The sequence below is a fragment of the Syngnathus leptorhynchus genome, chromosome 5 (genome assembly GCF_054491065.1).
Source record: "Syngnathus leptorhynchus isolate UIUO chromosome 5, UIUO_Slep, whole genome shotgun sequence".
NCBI classification, from domain to species: domain Eukaryota; kingdom Metazoa; phylum Chordata; class Actinopteri; order Syngnathiformes; family Syngnathidae; genus Syngnathus; species Syngnathus leptorhynchus.
Genome location: NC_141199.1, coordinates 15,030,611 through 15,052,174, shown reverse-complemented (window position 1 = coordinate 15,052,174; position 21,564 = coordinate 15,030,611). Strand labels below are relative to the sequence as shown.

The 21,564-nt window shown below is 43.8% G+C and overlaps 1 long non-coding RNA gene across 6 annotated transcripts in view; it reads right to left on the bottom strand.

The window, feature by feature from the left end:
• LOC147057197 (uncharacterized) overlaps positions 1-21,564 on the bottom strand; it is a 44,155-nt gene that overhangs the window by 6,143 nt on the left and 16,448 nt on the right. For 5 of the 6 annotated variants that reach the window (XR_015066052.1, XR_015066054.1, XR_015066053.1 and 2 more), the window contains 4 exons: positions 19,297-19,468; positions 18,834-18,909; positions 10,533-10,619; positions 9,940-10,015 (listed from right to left, as the gene is read on the bottom strand). This is a non-coding gene — a long non-coding RNA (uncharacterized LOC147057197). The remainder of the gene's footprint in view (positions 1-9,939; positions 10,016-10,532; positions 10,620-18,833; positions 18,910-19,296; positions 19,469-21,564) is intronic. The other variant, XR_015066057.1, reaches the window with a different exon arrangement.

Below are 21,564 nucleotides of genomic sequence, written 5' to 3'. Positions count from 1 at the left end.
TAATAGAATTAGCATGAAAGGCAGGGGTGTCAAATTGAAATGGGGGGGGGGGGGGGGGATAATAGCCAGCTGCACGGCGCTCGTGAACGCGCCTGGCAGCCTGCATGCGTGTGTGTGCATAGACTATTGAGCGTATGAAGGAGGGGTTGGTGGGGGGGGGGGGGGCGTGATTCGTGGGGCGGAATTTTCATGAGCTGGCGCGCTTGTCAGGCAGCCCTTGTAGCCGGCTATATTAAGATAGATGTTCGATGATATCCCTCATTGTTCTGTCGCTTATATTGATGTCGCTGCCTTATCGCCCTATTGATCATGTGTCGCACATAATAGGACAGGCGTGCTGCCTGCGTACCCCCCCCCCCCCCCCCCCCCCTGCCCCTACATCACCCCCTCCCCATCGCCCATACTCACAAAAGGCGGCGGAGCCCCCCTCGTCATTTGTTGTTATTGTGGGGTCCTACGGGATTGAACCAGATAAAGATTCAGGGAACAGGGGAGAATAGAGTGAGGGCTCACATTAATTATTTTTGGGGAGGCTGAAATGAAAAAAAAAAAGATGCTTGAGCCAGATTTATGCTTTCAACCAGATTGTATACGCTTTAACTAGATAGTGCCTTTATTTCAGAGAGCTAACACAAACCGGGCCTTGTGAAGCAACATTTTGGATAATCGAAAGAACAATCATTTAGAGTTGTTTTCAAATGTGATGTTTTACACCACGAATTTGTCTCATATCATTTTTGTTACAACTTGATTTGCCTTCTTTATTAATTAAAGGGCTGAAACGCAGACATTTCTTTGGCCCTTATTAAAAAAAAAAAAAAGTAAAACCAAATTGTGCAAAAACTAGGGTATATGTAAATTGAGGTATTGCGGTATATCATATTTGATCATTTTCAGGGTGCTTGAGTTTCCCTAAAATTGTGTAATACAGAGATATTATCGTATAAACTGTAATTTAATTAGCTAGCTCTTAAGCTTAGCGAGCTAACGCAAGCTAAGGGTTGCGAGCTCACATTTTCAACAACAAACTAGGGTATATGTAAATTGAGGTATCGCTGTATATCATATTTGATAGTTTTCAGGGTACTTGAGTTTCCCTAAAATTGTGTAAAACAGAAACGTTATCGTATAAACTGTAATTTAATAAGCTAGCTCGTACGCTTAGTGAGCTAATGCAAGCTAAGGATTGCTAGCTCCCATTTTCAACAACTTAAAGTTAGCATTTGACTAATTTCACAACCTCAAACTTGATTCCCCTTTTGATACGCACATCTTTGTTGTTGTTGTTTTTTAAGGACGTTAATTGTTGTCCGTAAATTATAGGACGATGCAAAAGTCGTAACAACAACTTGAGTATCGCTAAAATGGGTCAAAGGTCCATGAGGATCAGATAGAAAACTGCCGTGTGTATAGGGGGGGAATCATGTTAAGATTATGCTTTTATAAATGCCACCTCAGTCCCCTGGAAAGTGAAATCCCAATTATTAAAAGCATTAATTCTGGCCGGCGTGCGCGCATAGGAGCCATGTTGACAGGCCGCCTAAATATCCCTGATCCCTCCCGGTCAGATCGCCCGCTTTATTTGCAAATAAATTGACGCAGGATCCGAGGGACGGGAGGCTTTGCTCCACGGAGCCCGAGCTAAAAATGAATTTCCGCGCCCGAGTCCCTTTAATAATATTTACATAATTTTTGCCCAGCGAGTGCGCTGTTTGCGCTGCAGGAAGCAGGGCGGCTTAGAGGAAAATAATTAGACATGAGGAAGAGAAGGAGGATGAGGATGGAGGAGGAGGATGGGTTAAGACCCCAGCTCAACACTAAATTCCCAGACAGCTAAAATCAATGAAAGTAATAACCCTATTATTTAATTCATAAGGACATTATTTTCCCATAAGGCCTCGGGAAACGTCCCCTTCGACCGAATCAATCACGTTAAATCGTTCGTTCCGGTGAAATCTGCGCTTTTATTTGCTTTAATCGGTTAGTTTCAAGAGGACGATTAATTGGAAAGTGTAGGTTTTGATTTGGCTTTATAGCAAAAACGACTTTGTAGTGATTAAAAAAAATACTCTAGCATGTATTTTTGAAGAGACATGGCATAGGCTATGTATGATCTTATATGCTTTTAAATAAGTATTAGAACAAAGACGCCAAGTAAACTCTTCAAGGGTTTGTCAGTTTAGGGGAAATTAGGTCTTTTAAAATCGATTTAAAAAAAAGAAAATTGTGACTTGTGAACTACTGTAAAACTTAACAGTACATAATAAAAAGAACTGCGTTAACTTAAAACCGTAAAACAGTTGGAAGCTCCACGCCCCCCCCCCCCCCTAGTAAAAAACCCGAACCAAACTCAAAGATTAATTTTAGGAGTTGTACATCAGTTGTTATGAATACAATAAACATTTTGGAGCATAAATGATCAACGAATCCTTGCAATTCTTTTCCCCAAGTTTCAGCTAGTTTGTCTGCTGACTACCTAAATACGTACCTAGTAAGATATTTACGATATTTAAACCAGGAATAAACCTCTTGCTCCCTCCCTCATGCATCACCTTTTTATGAATTCAATTTCAACCTGGGAGAAATTTTCAATTTGAGCACGCTGTCATTACAGTGTTGAAGGAGGAGGATGAAGTCGGGGGGGGGGGGGGTTATGGCGTAAATTGTTTTTGCTCTATTGTGCATTCGGACGCCATCATTTTTCTTTCTAATTACCGAGGTGTCAGCGCGGTCTGTCACCCGTGTGCTGATTTTCAATTTAACTGATCATCATACATTCATTTTCCCATTTGATAAATCTGCAATCCAGACGCAAACCACCATGCCCGGAATATTAAGCGACGCCCGGGCCGTCGTAATAGGGGGATGTGTATGCGGCAATGAGCGCCGATCAGCCAGCTAATTTAGCGCCTTCCTCCGTGAAGACCACCCCCCCTCCCTCGTCCCCCACCCCTGCACACATTTCCAAACCTCAAGAGGAAGCAGGAGAGGGAGAGAGTGAGTCCAGTGACTGCCAAGAACCACGACTACAATGTCATTTGGACCTCCCGTCTAGCCAGTTAGACCTATAATTGAGTTGTTGTTTTGCTTATTCAATACAGACACATTTGCACTTGAAGTATCATAGCCAATCTGAGCTCTCCGGCTCTTCATCACCCCCCTCCACCCACAGTAGAGGAGTCAATTAAGGCCCAAAGTGATCCAGCCTGGTTCCACTTGTGTTTAACAGCAGCGGCAAAACACTAAGCCTCACACTGGCCTATATATATGTAGTATATATATATATATGTTCTTTTCTTGATCCGCGAATCGCAACAAAGCAATAGAAATAAAAGAAAAGACTTGAGAAAGGTTTGGTCCAAAATCTGTTGACTACTTTTAACTACCATATTTTCCGCACTATAAGGCGCACCGGATTATAAGGCGCACCTTTAATGAATGGCCCATTTTAAAACCTTGTCCATATATAAGGCGCACCGGATTAAAAGGTGCATAGAATAAATAACTCAACGTTGCTCAAAGGTTAATGCAATCACAATATAGTAACACTCGAAATAGTGAAAACAATAACAATATATCAATAACTCAATGTTGCTCAAATGTTAATATCACACAACACACAAAATAAACACGTAAAGCTTACTTGAATAAATTAGTCCTCATCCACGAATCCATATTGGTCCATATATAAGGCATACCGGATTATAAAGCGCACTGTCGGCTTTTGAGAGGTTTTTAGGTGCGCCTTATAATGCGGAAAATACGGTACTTTTGTTGACTAAGTTTACAGGGTATTTCAGAATATAAGGCGCACTTATCTTTTTAATTTTTAAAAGCGATGCCTTGGTGTGAACCAAGAAAACCCAATGCCATATCGTAAACGTGGCCCCCATTGGGGTTCAACCTTATTCTCCGATTTCCTTCCCTGCTTTCGGTGTTTCGATAATTGACAAAATCAAAGTTGTCGTCATAGCCTACCTTACCTTAAAGCTTGTTTAAATGTCACTACAGTAGGAAGACTGTATATTTAAAAACGCGAGTGTGTGGGGAAAAGGGGGAAGGCTGTAAAATGTTTACTGGCACAAAGCAGCTTTGGGTTTGTCGTTGCCTTTGTTTCATGAGCCCGCTGGTTGTAATAAATGCCAACGAGCCAACGGGATGGATTTTAATTAAGTCAGTGAAAGATGAGTGGAGTGGCACGGGACGAGATGGCGGAGGTTGGTTGGTTGGGTGAGTGTGGGCTGAAGGGGGGGGGGGTCGTTTTTCAATAAATCGGTTGGCTCAGGGGTTAGTCGGTGATTTCCTCAGCAAAGTGTTTGGGCCGAGCAGGACTCGCAGTAATTTGCTTGATAAATCAGCAACGTTAGGGGCACGAAGCCAACTGCTCGACCGCTCGGTTCTCCGTGTGATTTATGTCTTTCCTGGGGGTCGTGCGCAAGCTCGTGACAGTCCGCGATGAATTAGCCAAGAGGCGGCGTGCTCCTAATGAGCAGGTATTATTACGTACGCCTCTCTTAAAAGAAGCGTGAAGAATGAAGTTGGCAGACGAGACCCCCCCCCCCCCCCCCCCGTCCCCCCCCCCTCTACGCGGGCCCGCCGTGCCACCCCCGAGATAGCCCATCGATTCGCCGTCACGGACTTCCAGGCATATTGTGAACGCAGGTGTTCCGCTGAGGTCCGTCACCATCTGATTGAGGTTAACGGAGGCAAAGAGGTGTCAGACACACCCCACCCGCCGAGCCGCCCGCCAAGGAATCAAACGCACGGCACAAGTAACAAATAAAAACAAAGTGTGACACAAGACACTCAGCAAGTGATTAGCAGCCAAGAATCCCTTCAGATTGTTCCATCCTCCAATATCAATAGCGCTCGTCCCCATTAGGGAGCTGAAGGCTATCTCAGCCAATCACAGTTCAGGTTATACATCACCTTTGACCCCAATATTTCATCTCCATATGTCCACACATTTGATTCAGAGTGTTTGATTCACATACATTTATGAACAAAACACAATGACATCTACCACATATACATAAATCACATTACACCACCCGCGCCACAATTTAGACCTGGTTTCACCTGGTCTAAAGTTGAGTCCACTATTTCCAAACTAACATGTGTGACAAGGGGATGTAAAAAATTTTTGGGGAAATATCCCTGTGTGATAAATAACGATTTACTCTCCTGCGTCAATCAAACATATTTGAAAAGAAGGGAACAGACTCACTGATGATTGTGAGGAAGCTTCCGCCGACATATTATGCGTGCTAATATTGCGCAAACGACACAGACTAACGTCAACAAATAAAAGCCCTTGCGTGAACACAGTGTTGACATGGCGTGGAAACATCAAGTGTCTCTTGTGCTTTAGTGCCTGCTGGAAAAAAAAAAAAAAAACATGCACTCCACAACAATGGCTGTGCTCATTTCACGTAAAAGCCATTATGGAGCTAATTAGGAAGGAGTGGCATTTAATAGGTCCTGCTGGTGGAATCAAAGGAACACCAATACAATGATTAATAGCGGTTTAGAATTCTATAGGTAGACAAATTATAAGTGACCGTACAGGCTTATTATTATTATAAGCTTGGGTAATTTTGTTATTGATTTAAAAAAAGAAAAAAAGTGTTGTTTGCACACCCAAAAGTGTTGACATAATTGCTGTCATTAATTGTGGACACATTTTGAAGGCAATTGACAGAAATGTTACTCAAACGAGATCTCTGTGCTCATTTATACCCCGCATATTCTTTCTGTCAATGAGAATAACATGTTACAAAATCCCAGAGGGGCAGATTAGTTCTTATTTTACAGCCACAACAGTTGAAAACTTGACTTGTAAAAGTCATGACTAGAAAAAGAAAAAAACGGAATCCCCATATTTACAAAATGTTTTGAATGAAACATTTCCAGTGCCAACACTTGATTACAAAGGAAAATGAAATGTTTTCTTCCCGAACTCCACTCCTACAAGAATTCTCTTGGTATTTATTCAATAAAGCTTGCCCAAAAATGCTAACGTTGTGTGTCGAGACTTAATGGGAAAGGCCCCGACTGTTAAATCGTAAAATTTGAATTAGGGAAGATGGCGCGTAATGCACGGCAAAGCTTTTATTAAAGGCACGGCGAATAATTGAATTGTTCTGCTGCTCGGATTTGTTTAAATGAAAGCCTTTTTGGGTGTCAAACAACAACATGAGGATTTTCGACAAATTCTATTAAGGACACAGGTTTCTTGTTGTATATGTGCAATCACCGGTGAGCTTTCCCTTCATTTCTTGCTTTGGTATCGGAGCGTTTGCTCTGTCACGTCTTATCTTCGATCCAACCCCTTGGCGAGGGGCTTTCAGCCACTGTGACATGCAATGAAAGGCTGTCATTCCTCCCTTTGCCAAAAATGATTGCAATCGGCGGAGGAACTCTGACCGGGGGTCGGGAGAGAAAAAAAAAAAAAGTATCTGGTGAAAGTTAATCAAATTTGTGATTGGGAAATGTACAATAAGACGAACGCGTCATCTGACAGGAAATGCGGGAAAATATTGGGGTTGCTCGCATTTAATGGGGCCATTATTAAGTAGTGAGTCTAATGCCGCACACACACACACACACACACACACACACACACACACACACACACACACACACACACACAAACACACACAGGCAATGTACAACCAGAGGGGAACTTTGTATTTTAGTAAACAAAATTTCACACATTGACAGGAGGTGTCCTTGCTTTTCTTCTGGTGTAATTATCACTCTGGGAAAAGTGTTTCATTATGGAAAAGCCCCACTTTCAGACACTTTAGTCACACTGGGCTGGACACACACGCACACACACACATAACTGCATGTACGGACAGACACACACACACAGACAGACACGGGCGCACCCACACCATCCAGTATTTAATTCATCACCCCTCATCCTTGTCTGCTTTTCTTGGTTGTCTTCACACCTTCATCATTTTTGCCTCATGGTGTTCAATCAGTGAGACAACGATAATAATCGAACCATTATCTGGCCTTCCTTTTCCCGAAACCCATCATCCGTACCCCCCCCCCCCCCCCATCCTTTCCGTGCCCCCTCGCTAGCTCGGGGAGGTCTGCAGGTTAATGAGTCATGAAGTGTGAAAACTTCCTGAGACTCAAGCAGAACTAAATGCACTTTCCAGATGTGAGTCCAGCGACGTGTGGACGGGTGCTTAAGCATGGAGCTATGGGGGTTCAAAGGGGTTGAAAGAGAAGACCATGAGGGTCATGAGATAACGTCAGACTTTTGACCGTTTGTTTACTTGCCGACTGCAATGTATCTAAACCGCTGGTGTAAAAACATTGAAGTGAATTTAAGTCTGTTAAACATTCTGACTTTGGGAAGAAGGCAGTGAGGGGGGGGGGGGGGGGGCACACAAAGCTAAACAATCAGCCACACACACAATTGGAACAATTTGGAGCGGGAAAATGGCCTGGAAAAATCCCTTAATATTAGGAACAAACCTCTGAATTGAAAGATATCTCAGTGGGTCCGCAAAACAACATTTTTACAAGCCGCCCAAAGATTCAATTTATCTTCCCCCTCAGGGATGGGTGGAAATGTGGAGAGAAAAAAAAATACCAGAAAATATGACATTGGAAAACACCCATAGGTAAATTATCTGGTCTGGAACGTGCGGTGCCCCTGTGACCCACCAGTACGAGGTCCACCACTAGTTCAGGATTCAAATACTTCCTTAAACAATTGTCAGTAACCACAGAATATTTGAGTTGAAGATTTTGACCAGTGGAATATTGACGAGATAGCCACATTCCAGTTAGCGGTAGCAAATACTGCTGTTGGGTATTCCAAAATGTCAATTAGCAGCATCGAGTACTTTGTTGCTTTATTAATGCCTACACTTTTTGGACAATCATCATCGGAGAGGCTTCAAATGAAAGCAATCAAAACGTTTTTGACCCCAGCGCCGCTCGACCCAAAAAAAAACCAAGACAATAGAATCGCGGCCTGAGTGCCAGTCATTCGAGTCATCGACGCAAATTGTCAACAAACGGCATTAACGACGACACTAAGCCGTGTTTGCGCTCTCGCTTTGCGTACGCTGGTAATTTAAGAGGCTCTCCTCGCTCGCTCGCTCGCTCGCCGGCCGCCGAGTGCCATCGAGCGACGAGTCGTTATGAGAGAAGAAGTTGAAAACGGGACGGAATCGATAGCGTTTAGCCAGCAGCTGTGCTGGTGAGGATGCATTTAACGCGTCAAGCTGTGGAAAAACAACCAATTGCCTCCCGACGCACATTTTATTGACCACACACACACACACACACACACACACACACACACACACACACACACACACACACACACACACACACACACACACACACACACACACACACACACACACACACACACACACACACTGCAGGCGTATTGACTGGTTTAAGGCAATTAGAGGAGTGTACTTTCTCCCACAAACCTGCTATGATGCTTTGTGCAACCCGCTAAAGAGTGACAAACATCGCGTTGCTGCAATAACACGATTCCTATGAAAACAATTGATCTCATTAACAGTTCAAAACTTCATTTCAGTCCAGTAGTGCTTTGAGATAACTGGATTTTTAACTAGAGAAGATGCACAGAGAGAACCGCAGCTAGTTTCTGTGACAAACTAGATGATCCTGAATCAATCCAATTCACTCACAAATGTTTACGAGTGTAATCCTATCAGATGAGGCCGGCCGCATTAACGTCTTGCCGGAGGTGGAAAAAATAAAGTCTGCATGTGAAGAATATTTAGTTCAGATACAGATCATGTAATATGGTCATACGGCAAAGTGTGGGCTCACTCTCATTACTCGTTGTGTGTGTGTGTGTGTGTGTGTGTGTGTGTGTGTGTGTGTGTGTGTGTGTGTGTGTGTGTGTGTGTGTGTGTGTCGAACGGGTTCCAGTGGGAGCGCTTGGTTCACTTTTGTGTTTTCTAAACATTTGACAACAAGCACAAGCTCCCATGCGGAGGCGACTCCCGGTGTCCTCGGCGTGACTCTCTCGACGACTCTATATCAACACTGAGCAAACAACACTCGCGCACGAACACACACACACACACACACACACACACACAACGAACCTGCAAGACGTCAGGGATAAAAAAAAAAAAAAGCCAACTGAGACTTGGAAGTGCTGGAAAACATTTCCATCACGTTGTTTGGTATCACACGCACACACGCTGTTCATATGAACTCCACCGGGAGATTCCATTTTTATTTCGAAGGCTTACGCACAAGTTACGTAATTCAATCAATGTGGATCAATCATCAGTTGGTTCACTAATATTACATGAATACTAATCTATTACAGAATATCAATGACAAATTTGTTCATATGGGACTCGAGTATACAAAATATGACGTAAGCGCTCATCTTTCTTTGTAGAGTCTCCCTTCACTTGTTCCCTCCCTTCCTGCCTCCTCGACTTAATACCCCCCCCCCCCAAGGTGTCTAAGCTGTGAAACATTTAATCGCCGCGGTAACGGTTTCATATCTAGACCAGAAATCAAATAATGCTGGCTGATTTACTCCCCCTAGCAACCAGGGTGCACAGCCCTAGCAACCGACCCAGTCGGCAGGCCAGACCTATATCAGGTTGAAAAGATTTCAATTATTGTGCTGATTCTAGGGAGTGTGTGTGTGTGTGTGTGTGTGTGTGTGTGTGTTTGCAAATGATATCAGCAGCTATTGATGTGAGCGAGGCTTCGAGGAAAAGACAAGATGTGCGATGAGTCAGTGAAGTGAGGCTGATGGAGTCATCAGGAAACAACAACAACACATGGTCAGCCTGGACACCATTCGGAGACAGTTGGCACCATCACGACGTGTTTGTGCGCGTGCGTCTTTTTGGACCAACCACGTCCACACATATATTTGAAACGTGTGAGTGAAATTACCGTATTTCCTTAGAGCGCCTTCCATTTGTTGCCTTGCGTGTCAAGCAGCATACGGAACTTTTCACACAAACCAAGCCTGTGATGATATAAAACAGAAAATAGAAATCACTTAAGAACATACAGAATGGTCTTAAGTCCAAACAAAAAATGTCATATTAGCCCTCACATTGGTTACAAAAAGATTTTCTAATGCCATGGTGGCCATTCAGTTGTATTTAACTTTTTTTTAAACCTCTGTCTGATTTTCACTTGGGCAACCACTATGCTACTGTATTCTTAATGTTGGTGAGCTCAGTATTTTTATTTTTTTTTGGAGATGGTAGTTAAAAAGTAAGTTAGCACCGATTGATCTGATTGACTGTATATCGATCAATGCGTTTGAAATATAGAAAGAGCTTCGGGAACGAGTGACCTATTTATCTGATGGTGTGACATCAAGTTTGGAAAATACTTGAGGGAAAAAAAAAAGCCAACGGTCCATCATGGTGTATCCATTAGTGGAAGTAAGCAGCTTGCCGACTCAATCAATAACTGAGTGCATTAACATAATAATAAAAAGACATGACAACATAAGAAAAAGAAGGGACACTTACACAGTTGTCAAACTCAAACGCTGTGCTTGGAATTGCGCCCGCATTTAGGAACTTGGGTGACACGTGAAGTGAATCTTAATATAGTAACTGGGAGGGAGAGAAAAAAAAGAAAAAAAAAAGCAACAAAACAGTCAAATAGAAGCAGGAAATGATGTCAGAATTAAGGCAAATTTAGACTTGTTGATGTCACAATAAAGTGCCTTTGGAGTCTTTATCAGAACCATCATAAAACATCGCAGGATAATGAAACGCCAATCACATGGAAAAAAAACAAACATTTGCTCCATTCGATATATTGTATATATTATTTCTGGAATTTGCCCACACGTTACTCTGCTAATTTGTGCCGTAAATGGTTGAATGAGATCAAATCCAAATCAATGAGTCATTTTCATAATCCTATTGAAACCTTTGCACGTGTTTTGGGGTAGTTGCTACTTTAAAAAACTTTCTAGCGCTTGACCAAGAATCTTCTCTTTGTGGATGTTTGTCAATATTTACATTTGTGTTGCTGAGTAAAATTTCAACAAGTGCTTATTAAATGATACGATGTCACCAAACTCACTTTATACATTTATATTGCTTATTTTTGGTTAATTAATGAAAACAAAATAGTTAGTGGGAGCCAGACAATGGCATAACATCGACTTCATAAGATCAATATAATGTTTATTGTGTTTGTGTGCACTTTATACAAGGCGAGTAGGCTTTGTTGTCAGTGACGATCGGAGGTGTTTGTGGTTTCACACTTATTTTATTTTGACAGTTTGAAGCAGCCTTTCAATCTCTGAGAAGCTTGTTGGCAACAAAACTGAAGAGCTAGCCTCTAAAAAAAATCACTGGCTATTGTTGAAAATGTCAATTGGTTCTCTACGTCTTTCACATTCGTCACAGCTGCCACTAGAAGCTGCAATTCTGGAATTTTCTGTAAATCTTTTGCTTTGCTGGAAATAAATCAATTCAAATTCCATTTTTTTGGGACTTTTCAAATACAGCAAAAATTGACTTTAGTGCAAATGTGCTAAGGAGACCACACGAGTTGCAATGATTGAAGAAAACAGAAAAAATACGCCCCGAGAAGGGACGCTTCCAAAAAGGTGAGCTAAGACACTAAAAAGTCCATGCGAAAACGGAAAACCTGCCCCCCCCCCCCCCCCCCCCGAAAATCAAACTTTTCCAATTTGCCCATTCACATTATAAAGCACAAGCAGCTAAAGTTATTTTAGTGTGTGCGCGTGTCAGTTGGAAGGGCAGCTAGGCGTAAAATTGAGTGCGGATTCATTAGGTTGCGTGAGCTGAGCTGCAGTCGCTTTAAGTGATACATTTCCTCTGCGAGTGGAGGTGTGGGTGGGTGGGCATGGGGGGGGGCTGACTGAGAGGAGTTGGGGGGGTCAGCGTGTCTGTCTGTCGGTCTCACTCGGGCGCGCACACACAATTTCGAAAGCTTCTTCTATCCGCCCTCCTCTGTCTAAACGCAGAGTGACACTGTAAATCTGAGCCAATTTCCTCCTCTAATCATCATTAAAAAGCGCAAATGACTCCACTCGCCATTAAACACTCCCACGTGCGCGCCGCCATTAGCGGCGCTTCCACAGAGCCAGCCGTCCGCCCGCCCGGCCGCCGCGGCCTTCTGTTTTGCCTCGTCCGACCTCCGCCATTTTGTTTTGTTCAAGCTCGTGAACCGATTTTGAAAATAAACGGGATGGAAATAACAGCGCAGCGTCCCGCAAAAAGTATTTTCATTCAGCTGGTATTTGTAATTTTTTTCTATTGTAGCATCTTTATACCATTTACAATTATTAAAAATATTGACTTAGCACTGACATTGCAACAAAGCACAACTTTTTTTTAAAGTCAGTGATCCCCCAAACTTTTTTGTGCCACTGACATTTTAGCCGACCTGCAAAGAAACAAATTAAAGATGAACCATACGTATATTGCTCACAATTATAAAGAATAATATTGAAAAAAATGGTAACTCTATTCCTGCTCATTTTAGAATATGGCTAGCATGGACTTTTTTTTTTGTACGCCCCGGAGTGTTGCATGTGCCTGTCAATTTTCATATCTCTAAGTCAACTGAAAAATAAAGAGAAGGAATTTCTGCAGAAACATTAGGAACCCTTTCCACTCCACAAATGTTTCCCTCACTTTTAAGCGGGCACACACACGAGGATGACGGGATTTCATCAATGACTATTGTTTGTGCCACAGTCTCATTTTCCGCCTGCGGCCTGTAATATTCTCACCCACAAAATTAATTTCAGTCTGACATTTCGGCCCCATATGTAACCTCGGGATTTTATTGTGGCGGGCAAACTGAAATACTATTACCATTGCAAAGGTTGAATGAAGTGTTTACTTCCAAACATTTTTAGAGAAGCAGTGCAGAATGTCATTTTATGAAATTTTAAGTCTAATTGTGCTCATCTTTTTAAAAAAAAAAACATTCTTAACCTCATAATATTATTGCCCGAATCATTTCTGCGTGTTTTTATTCACTTTTTTTTTGTCTTTCCACTCGCAAATTGATATTATTCTTTTATTTGTGCCGGTAAATTACAAACGACTTTGGGCAAATATGCTTTTAGGCTAAGACCAATAAAGCATATTAACCTTGAAATGCATTCTCAGCTTGATGCATGTAAGTGGCAACGATGGCAGATGGAGACTTGACTTCAGCCATATTGGGTTCAAGTGTTAAAGACGCACCTTTGCTCACTTAGTGCTGAATGAAGTCCGTAAGGCAAAGTCATAAAGACGCCTTTTAGTCCTAATGGAGAGAACCCTGCCGAGCCAGCGCGGTCGGTGCAGCTGTGCTATCATTAGCTTGCGTTTGTTTTCACACTTTGTTTGTTTATTGCTTTGTTTTTGCACCTGCGACATGGCCGCAGAGGGTCGTGAGAAAAAAAGGATCCTGCTTTCAGGAGAGTCCAATCAAGTTGCCTCTGTCCACACCCACAACGGGTAGATTTTGACCGGGCCTTGTCTACTCCAAAGGAAGACGAACTGAGTCTTCCATTCAGATTGTAGGAGAAATAAATTTGACATCATTTGCTTTGCTAATTAAAATAGCCTCTAATAGAGGAGCTTAACTTCATTACAGGTGGTTTTCTTCCTTTTCACTATGTGTGTGTGTGTTTGTGTGTGAGTTCCCACATCAGATGATGCAACTTGCCCCCCCCCCCACCAAACTCTACCCCCTCCTTCGTCTTTGTCCTCCCCTAATCACTCCCCTCGGAATTCTCCGCCTGATATAATTGAGTAGCAACTCCAAAACACACGTGCACACGCACACTTTCCACCTCCTCCTCTTGCGCCAACAATGCCCCTCCTGGCGGGAATACAAAATGAGATATGACATTTCATTTGGGTTTCTTCGCACTCGCTTGTGTTTGCTTGGGGGGGAAATAAATAAATATTTCATTAGTAGGCTAGCGGGGACATAAAGCCGTACCCTGTTATGGATTTAAAAACAGGTGGATTTTGTCGCTTTCTTTTTTATCCCACAATGGCGGCGCATTGAAAATATGACGATATAACTCGGAAATGACTGAACTGATTGATGACGACAGAACATTTCCCAAACCTCGTTGAGGTTTTGTCGTATTTGCTAGCGAGGCAGTCCGGATAAGTCAATCAAGTGTGTCCCTCCACAGCACCTATCATCTCGCCTCTCTCGTTAAAGCTCTTTATCAAGCTGCCCTCTTCCGCCCGCCGGCCTCGCTGCCATCTCTCTCCGGGCTCACCCGGAGACCGGCGGCTTTATTGTCTTAATTAAAACAGAGCCTGTTTAATTATTTTAATCCTCACGACCGTACGGCAGGGAATGTTGAGAGAGGAGAGGAAAGGGGGTGTGTGTGTGTGGGGGGGGGGACAAGAGCAGGAAGGTGAGGAAGAGGAGGAAGAGGAGTAGCCCTGACATTTCAAATTAAGCTCTTCAAGTTCAAAAGCAGGAGTTCTTATCACTTTTCCCTTCTCGTTCATTTTCCAATTTGTGGCCTCTTCTTTTGCTCTGTTCCTTCTCTCACTCGTCCTCTTTTCCCGCTCCCTTCCTTTCCTTCTCCCTCTTTACCACCTTTGTCAGATTAGCAGTTTGAAGAACAGCCCCCGCTGAGAACTTCATTCAAGTGCAGACATCAAAAGAATCTGTGATTGCTACAATAGCACGCCGAGTCATGTGTGCATCGAGGAAAAACATCTTTTCCGATCCCCCCCCCCCCCTCGACCCACCCTGCCGCCAAACAGCCTTCAGAGTGACACGACGGAGACGGACTTTCAATCTACGTGGATGATTTGAGTTAAAGCGGCCATTTTGAATGTAGTCCATCCATCCATCCGGCATCACATTGTCTTGTTAGCTTACCTTTCACCCTGCCGACCCCCCCCCCCCCCCCCCTCCCCATACCATGTTATCCCACCCCCACCTCTGGATCCATTTCATCCGGGGGAGTCTAAACTCTCCAGATTTCCCCGTTTGCCTCCTGATTAAGGAGTGAACGGAGTGCTCCCGCCGCCTCCGTCTCCATCCCTCATTCATGTGCTGCCGCGGTAACTGGCCTATTATCTGACAGTTCCACTCCACTGACCTGTCCAATAACAGCTTCCACATCCCTGTAAATGCCCTGGAGAGAGACCGAGCGGGAGGGGAAGACATTGAAAATAAAAGGGGGGGGGGGGGGGGTGGAGTGTGTGACTGGATGTGCATTGATGGATAAACCCTGGAGATTGGCCTCGTGTTATAAACATTTACGCCGGGCTAACAGATCATCTCCGAGATCGGGGATTGATGTGAGACACCCCCCACCCCCTCCACCCCGCCCTCACCCTTTCTCCCAGCCCCCCACCCCCCCTTCCTCCGGCAAAATGAAAGGCCAAGATTAGAGAGATGATAGCTTTTCAGATTGGAGAGGAGATACTAAAATGAGTTTGTGGAGGTGAGACTCGAGCAGTTAGGCAGCAGATAAATGGATGTCTCTCTCTCTCTCCCTCTCTCTCACACACTCTCTGATTCTCCTTCTCTCGCTGATTCTCTCTGGCACTCTCTTTGACTCGCTCTTTGACTCTCTCTGACTCTCTCTCTCTCTTTCTCTGACTCTCGCTCTCTCTCTCTCACTCAACATCCTCCCCAACGGCGTTGCGGCAAAATCTATTAAACACCAACGATCTGTTTTTGTCGTGCTCGAAAGGAGAAAGGAGGCGCCCACGCTTATGACAAGTTTAAAATAGGATACTGGAAAGTTTATTCATACTTTATTAAGACTTGATGACTGGTACCATTTGACAAGAAATGGTCTATTGACTAATAAAGGCTTTATAAATCCTTAAGCTTTTCTAGTCCATTTCCAGAAACAAATGACTTTTATTTTGTCATAAGAATCAACTAAAAGTCGACCAAAATCGTCACAATGACTTTCTACAACGTGTGTGTGTGTGCAGAAGAAACTAGGTGGAGGAGAAGAGCACCGAGCGCAAGGTCTGGGATGTTTTTGAGACGCTCCGAGATGAAAAAGGTGAGAAGGGCCACAGGAAGCTTTTCCCATGATCCCGTTTGACCTGAGTCCTAGTTTGCTCTGGCTAAAGGCCGTAAACAGCAGGCGGAGGTTTGACAGCACTCGCTCACGCACATTACATGAACATGTTAACATAAAGAAGCTGAAATCTGATTGGACAAAATCTTGACTGTCAGAAACAAATACCATTTCATCCTATCGTGTAATTGTGTGTGTTCCTCAATATGACCTTTTTGCTTTTGTCCCGTTTACTTTGCTATTTCCTCCCCACGTCTTAACACCATCCACTTCATCAATATCCCACACGTTCCAATAATTGATCCGTTAAAAGCCGTCTTTCCCCTTAAAGAGTCCCAGATTCTCTCGGGCCCCCTCCCCCTCCTTTCCTCCCTTTCGCTCTCTTCGGGGGGAGTCATTGAGTGTGTAATCACTTGGTTACGCTGTGTCAGTCTGCGTCTGAACCCGCCATCTGTCCTCTGGGCTTCCGTCTGGGACGATACGCACTACACACACGTGCACACACACACACACACTCACACTAGAAGACAAACACAAACATATAGACGTGAAGAGTCGAGCCAAGCTCATTCACACCGCGACATGATGACAGCTGTATCAGCAGCCTATTGACATGAGCTGTCAGAAGGGCAGTGACTAACATGACACATCATGACATGTTCCCATCTTCCGAAACCCACGCAAACACACACACACACACACACACACACACACACACACACACACAGAACCCGTACGTACCGTCCACAGCTCATGCAATCGCCAACTTATGAGTAATGAAGTCATTTTAGTCTACGTATGAGTTTAAAAAGTACAGCTGGAACAAATGTTGCCTTTTAGCGTAGATCGTACGAGCGTTCGAAAAGAAGATAGAAGTGAACTGACAGTTTTGCGTGATAAAAGAACAAAAGAAAAAGCCGAGGTAATAAAATTGTGCGCGCTTCGCGGCCGGGCAAGACGACAACTAAGAGCATAACAAACCGATTGTACCTCGTCGACGCCGTGCGGGAGTGGAGCGGCATCGGTGCATGAAATAGTCTATTATGATAAGAATTAAGCAGGTTTATCAAGATGAGATCAAGAACGAGAAAAGGCGTGATAAGAAACTAAAACAGCGGCAGCGTGAACGCGCCGCACCATCGCACGGCCAAATACGTCCGACAAGTTTCGCGTCGCTGCCGATGTTTGAGAGTGTTTGTACGGAAGAAGTTTTTTTTTTTTTTTTTTTTCTTTGTACGAGTGCAAAGTTTTTTCATTGTATCGAATTCTGCCTTCACGAAGACAATGGTGCACAGTCTTGATTGACAGTGTCAGGTTCTAATTATATATATATATATATATATATATATATATATATATATATATATATATATATATATATATATATATATATATATATATATATATATGGAGCAAAGGGCACTATTTGAGAAAATACGATTTCAGTATTTTTGGGGGTGTCATGTTTACTGTTTGTCCAAGTGTGTGAGCGAGAGAGAGAGAGAGAGAGAGAGAGAGAGAGAGAGAGAGAGCGAGCGAGTGAGAGAGAGAGATTGAACTCAAACAGGCAAAACCTGCTGTTTACCGAGGGGGGGGGGCAACCCTGTAAATCTGACATGATGGGCTGTTGACGGGAGAACCTGTTGTTATCATAACCCGCAAGAACTTACAGGAAACACACGCGCACACAACAAATACAGTCTGGAGTGTTTTCCATGACGGAAATATAACGTTACACACACACACACACACACACACACACACACACACACACACACACACACACACACACACACACACATATCAGAGGACATTTTGACACACATACACAGGTATCTGGCGATAACGTGGATTTATGGTACGACGCAGTTCTGTGTGTGTGTGTGCGTGCGTGACACTGTCAGCAAGTGGGATGTGATCGAGTGAACTGATGAGTGTGGGAAACCACGCGATGAGCGGGTCACAGGAAACAAGATATCATACCTGACCCTCTTTAATCCGCACCGTGAAATGATCTCTACACGCACGCACGCACACACGTACATGCACGTATGTGAGCATGCTGCACAAATATTATTCTTTCAGTATTCATTTGGATGTTTTTAAACAAACACGCTCACAGTGTCTGGGTGTTCCAAGCAGTAATGGTGAGGCCCCATTAGCGTTCATGGATGAGTGGCAAAGACTCACATGAAGGATGTGCAAGGGGGTCAAAAAGGTACCGGCAGCGAAACGAGACGAAGAAAAAAAAAAAAAAAAAAAACATCGGGGACGGCAATGAGGAGACAAGATGGTAGCAGAGCAGGATATTATTTCACGCGGCTATAATGAGGAGTCCGAAGTAACAAAAGCCCGTGATGGATGGTATGCAAATGTATTCAAATGCACTGCTTGTATGTCATTTGTAAGGGAAAGTGTCGAAAAAATGCCTTAACACCGAGGAATGATGGTTTCGAAAGTAGTAATACGTTCTATTTAAGAAGAAATGAATGGGATCCAATCATTTTGTGTTTTATTCATTGGGTTGCTGGGCAGGGAAAGAGTACATGAGCTGATTTGATTGATTTACAATGTTAGAAAGCAATTATTGGGGTCATCTTAACGCAAAAACAACTTTTGTTGTTCTGAAGCTATCGACGTATAGCAATGAGGAAACCAACAGATTTCAAATCAACCCCAAACGCTTATGTACAATATTAACAGCGTTGGAATTTAAATGGCAACAGATCTCGCTTCCATAACAAAGCTTGTCCTGAAATATTTAAATCACCTGTACGTCTTGCTGAGCAAGTGCGTCGTGGCGTCGGCGCCGGCTTTTCAGGTGACCTTTTGTGTTGTAGCGGCGGCTGCATGAAGGCAAGTGGCACACAAAGAGTTCTATTAAGTCGAGAACCAGATATCATGGGGGGGGGGGTAAGAACTGTCAGTAACAGTCGTGAGTTAAAACAACACACACGTGGAGGGATAGAACCACACCAGGCCCGAGTTATTAATTCTCTCTGTGAAATACGAAATATTCTCCGTGCATATTTCTCCAGTCAGGATGGGAATCATTGTTGTGTGTAATTATGAAGACAATGTTCAGAGGGATTATCAAAGAAGTGAGGGGGAGATAAGGAAGCGGCAGATGAAGAGGGTGCGGGCACGAGAAGAAAGGCAGCGAAGAAAGAGGCGAGGGGGAGGGAGGGAGGGCGAGGAAGGCCGAGGAAAAGAGAGAGGAGAGTAAAGATTACCTCGTCTCTATTTGCGGAGCTATCGTTCCCTTTCTCCCGCCTCCTTGCTTCCGTCTCTGGCTGTATTAGCATGATAAAGATGTGGCGGAATAGGGCAGCCGCTAGGTCTTTTTGGACACGCAGACAATGCTATCGCCCGAGCAGACGTGTGGAGAGCAGCTACCGTGGGACCCTGCCAGGCACATAAACGCCATCACGCATGTAGGCGCCGATACAAAGCCCGGCAAACATGTCAACACGCACGCGGAGCAGAGCGCCGACGGATTAGAGTGCCCGCCAGGATTTGCGCTGAAAGAAAACTCGCTATGTTTACATCTTTGGACTTTGATCAAGGTTGTCAAATCAGGTGCTTGATACTAGTACGACCTTTCGTGCATAGGTGTCAAACTCGAGGCCGGATACGGCTCGTCACTTCAAATCGTGGATGGACTTCGTGTGTCCATACTAAAATTGTCTACCGTTTTTAAAAACGATAGATATTGCTAGCAATTTCTATGATTATCTTTTTAAAATATTAGATTTTTACTAGTCTCTGATTTCAAAGTGAATTAATCCATCAGTTTGTTGTGTAGTTTATACGATATAGAATATAAAGCGTCGTGAGTCATAACGGCCCTCCGAAGGAAAGTTATCAATTCATTAAAGTGTTAAAATCCGAGTCCCCCCCCCCCCCCCCACTTTCTCAGCTGACTATCTTGCTCTGGGAAGATCATTAAGTCTCTTGCCGGCTAATCAGTGACACCGTTCACAAACGGATGGAGCTTCTTCAGAGATCTGGAACATTCTCCGGGGTTAGGCTTGGAGCCACGGGCCCTGTGGGACGCCGGGCCACCCCACTGCTTGAGTGTCGGGGCCCGGGGCATGTCTCCAGACTGCAGGCTCGTGACGAGCACGCACACACTCTAGCGGGGGGCCCGTGTGTAAACATACTGTACGCACCATCATGGATGACAGCGAGCGCATGAGCCCGTGACGGCCGTCCGAGCGTAACACATACACTCTGTGAAAACACATGGAACTGTACAAACAGCCGAGCACCAGAGACTTCCATCTCACCATGACAAAAGCTTCATTCAAAAAAAGTAACATGCTAACAAATGTGTCAAAATGGTGGAAATGTTCAACTCTTGCGCTTGTCAAAGAACGTTTCCTGATCATCACACACTGGTAGAAGATTATCCCTTTCTGATAGGTTGCCGCGTCACCACAACAAGTGTGTCAGATACACAAACATCCGAGTGGAACGCGAGAGCCGAGTCTCGAGGAGACATTACAGCTGTCATTATCGCACGTAAATGGAGCTTTCCATTCTATGGCTCACGTTTGCGACCGAGGCTCGAGACGGTGAGGAGCGTCAAAGCTGTTGCGACAAATAAAAGTTGCGCATCTCCCAGCTTAGCGTTAAAGGCGTGCAGGCGTCACGAACGCGGCGCTACTGCCAATCTGAGGCGCAACCTTAATCCATCTTTTATCCTTCCGTGCATCTTCTGCTGCTGTCAACCCCCCCCCCCCAAAAAAATGTCATCCATCTCGTCAATCCCCCCCTACTAACAATCAGGGTTTTGTCAACGGGTTTTTCCAAAGATGACATTATTGTGTCAGTGTTGCAGTGAAAGCGACCGCACGTCTCACCTCCGCAAAATGGCGGGAGGAAAAAGGTCAGAGAAATACACTTGGATCCAGAAATGGAAAAGTGTAGTTTTCTATCAATTTCATTGACTCTTCTTTTTTGCTTTTTATGTGGAGGATGAAAAGTATGGCTGATTTATTGTGTTCCTGTGGTGGATGTTTTAATGGAAATTGGCAGACATCTTTGTCCGTGTGTGAAAAGTTGTAGTGAGTGGAGGAAGGAGAAAGAAACAGCTGTTGTTTGATGTCCCACTGGACACACCATTACTTGTGTTCACCTGGGACGGATTGAGGGAGGTATCTTTAAAAAAATAATAATAAAATACAATATACTTTACAAAAAAAAAAAAAACATTTTGTTGAAAAATGATAAGCTTGTAATGGATCAAAATGTTTGTCACACTAAATCTACAACAAAAAGGGTCGCAAAAAGAGACAAAAAAAATGATTATTTAGATTTCCAAGTACAAGCGATGATATAATGTACGTGCATACATTTTTTTTCCTCACTGGTCATTTGACATAAATATATTATTTTGCCACCCAAAGCACAATTTCATTCTCAAATTTTATACAGGAACTGATTGAATATACTGTAAATCCGGCCAATTTAAATAGGTCACAGGTGAATGCTCACCT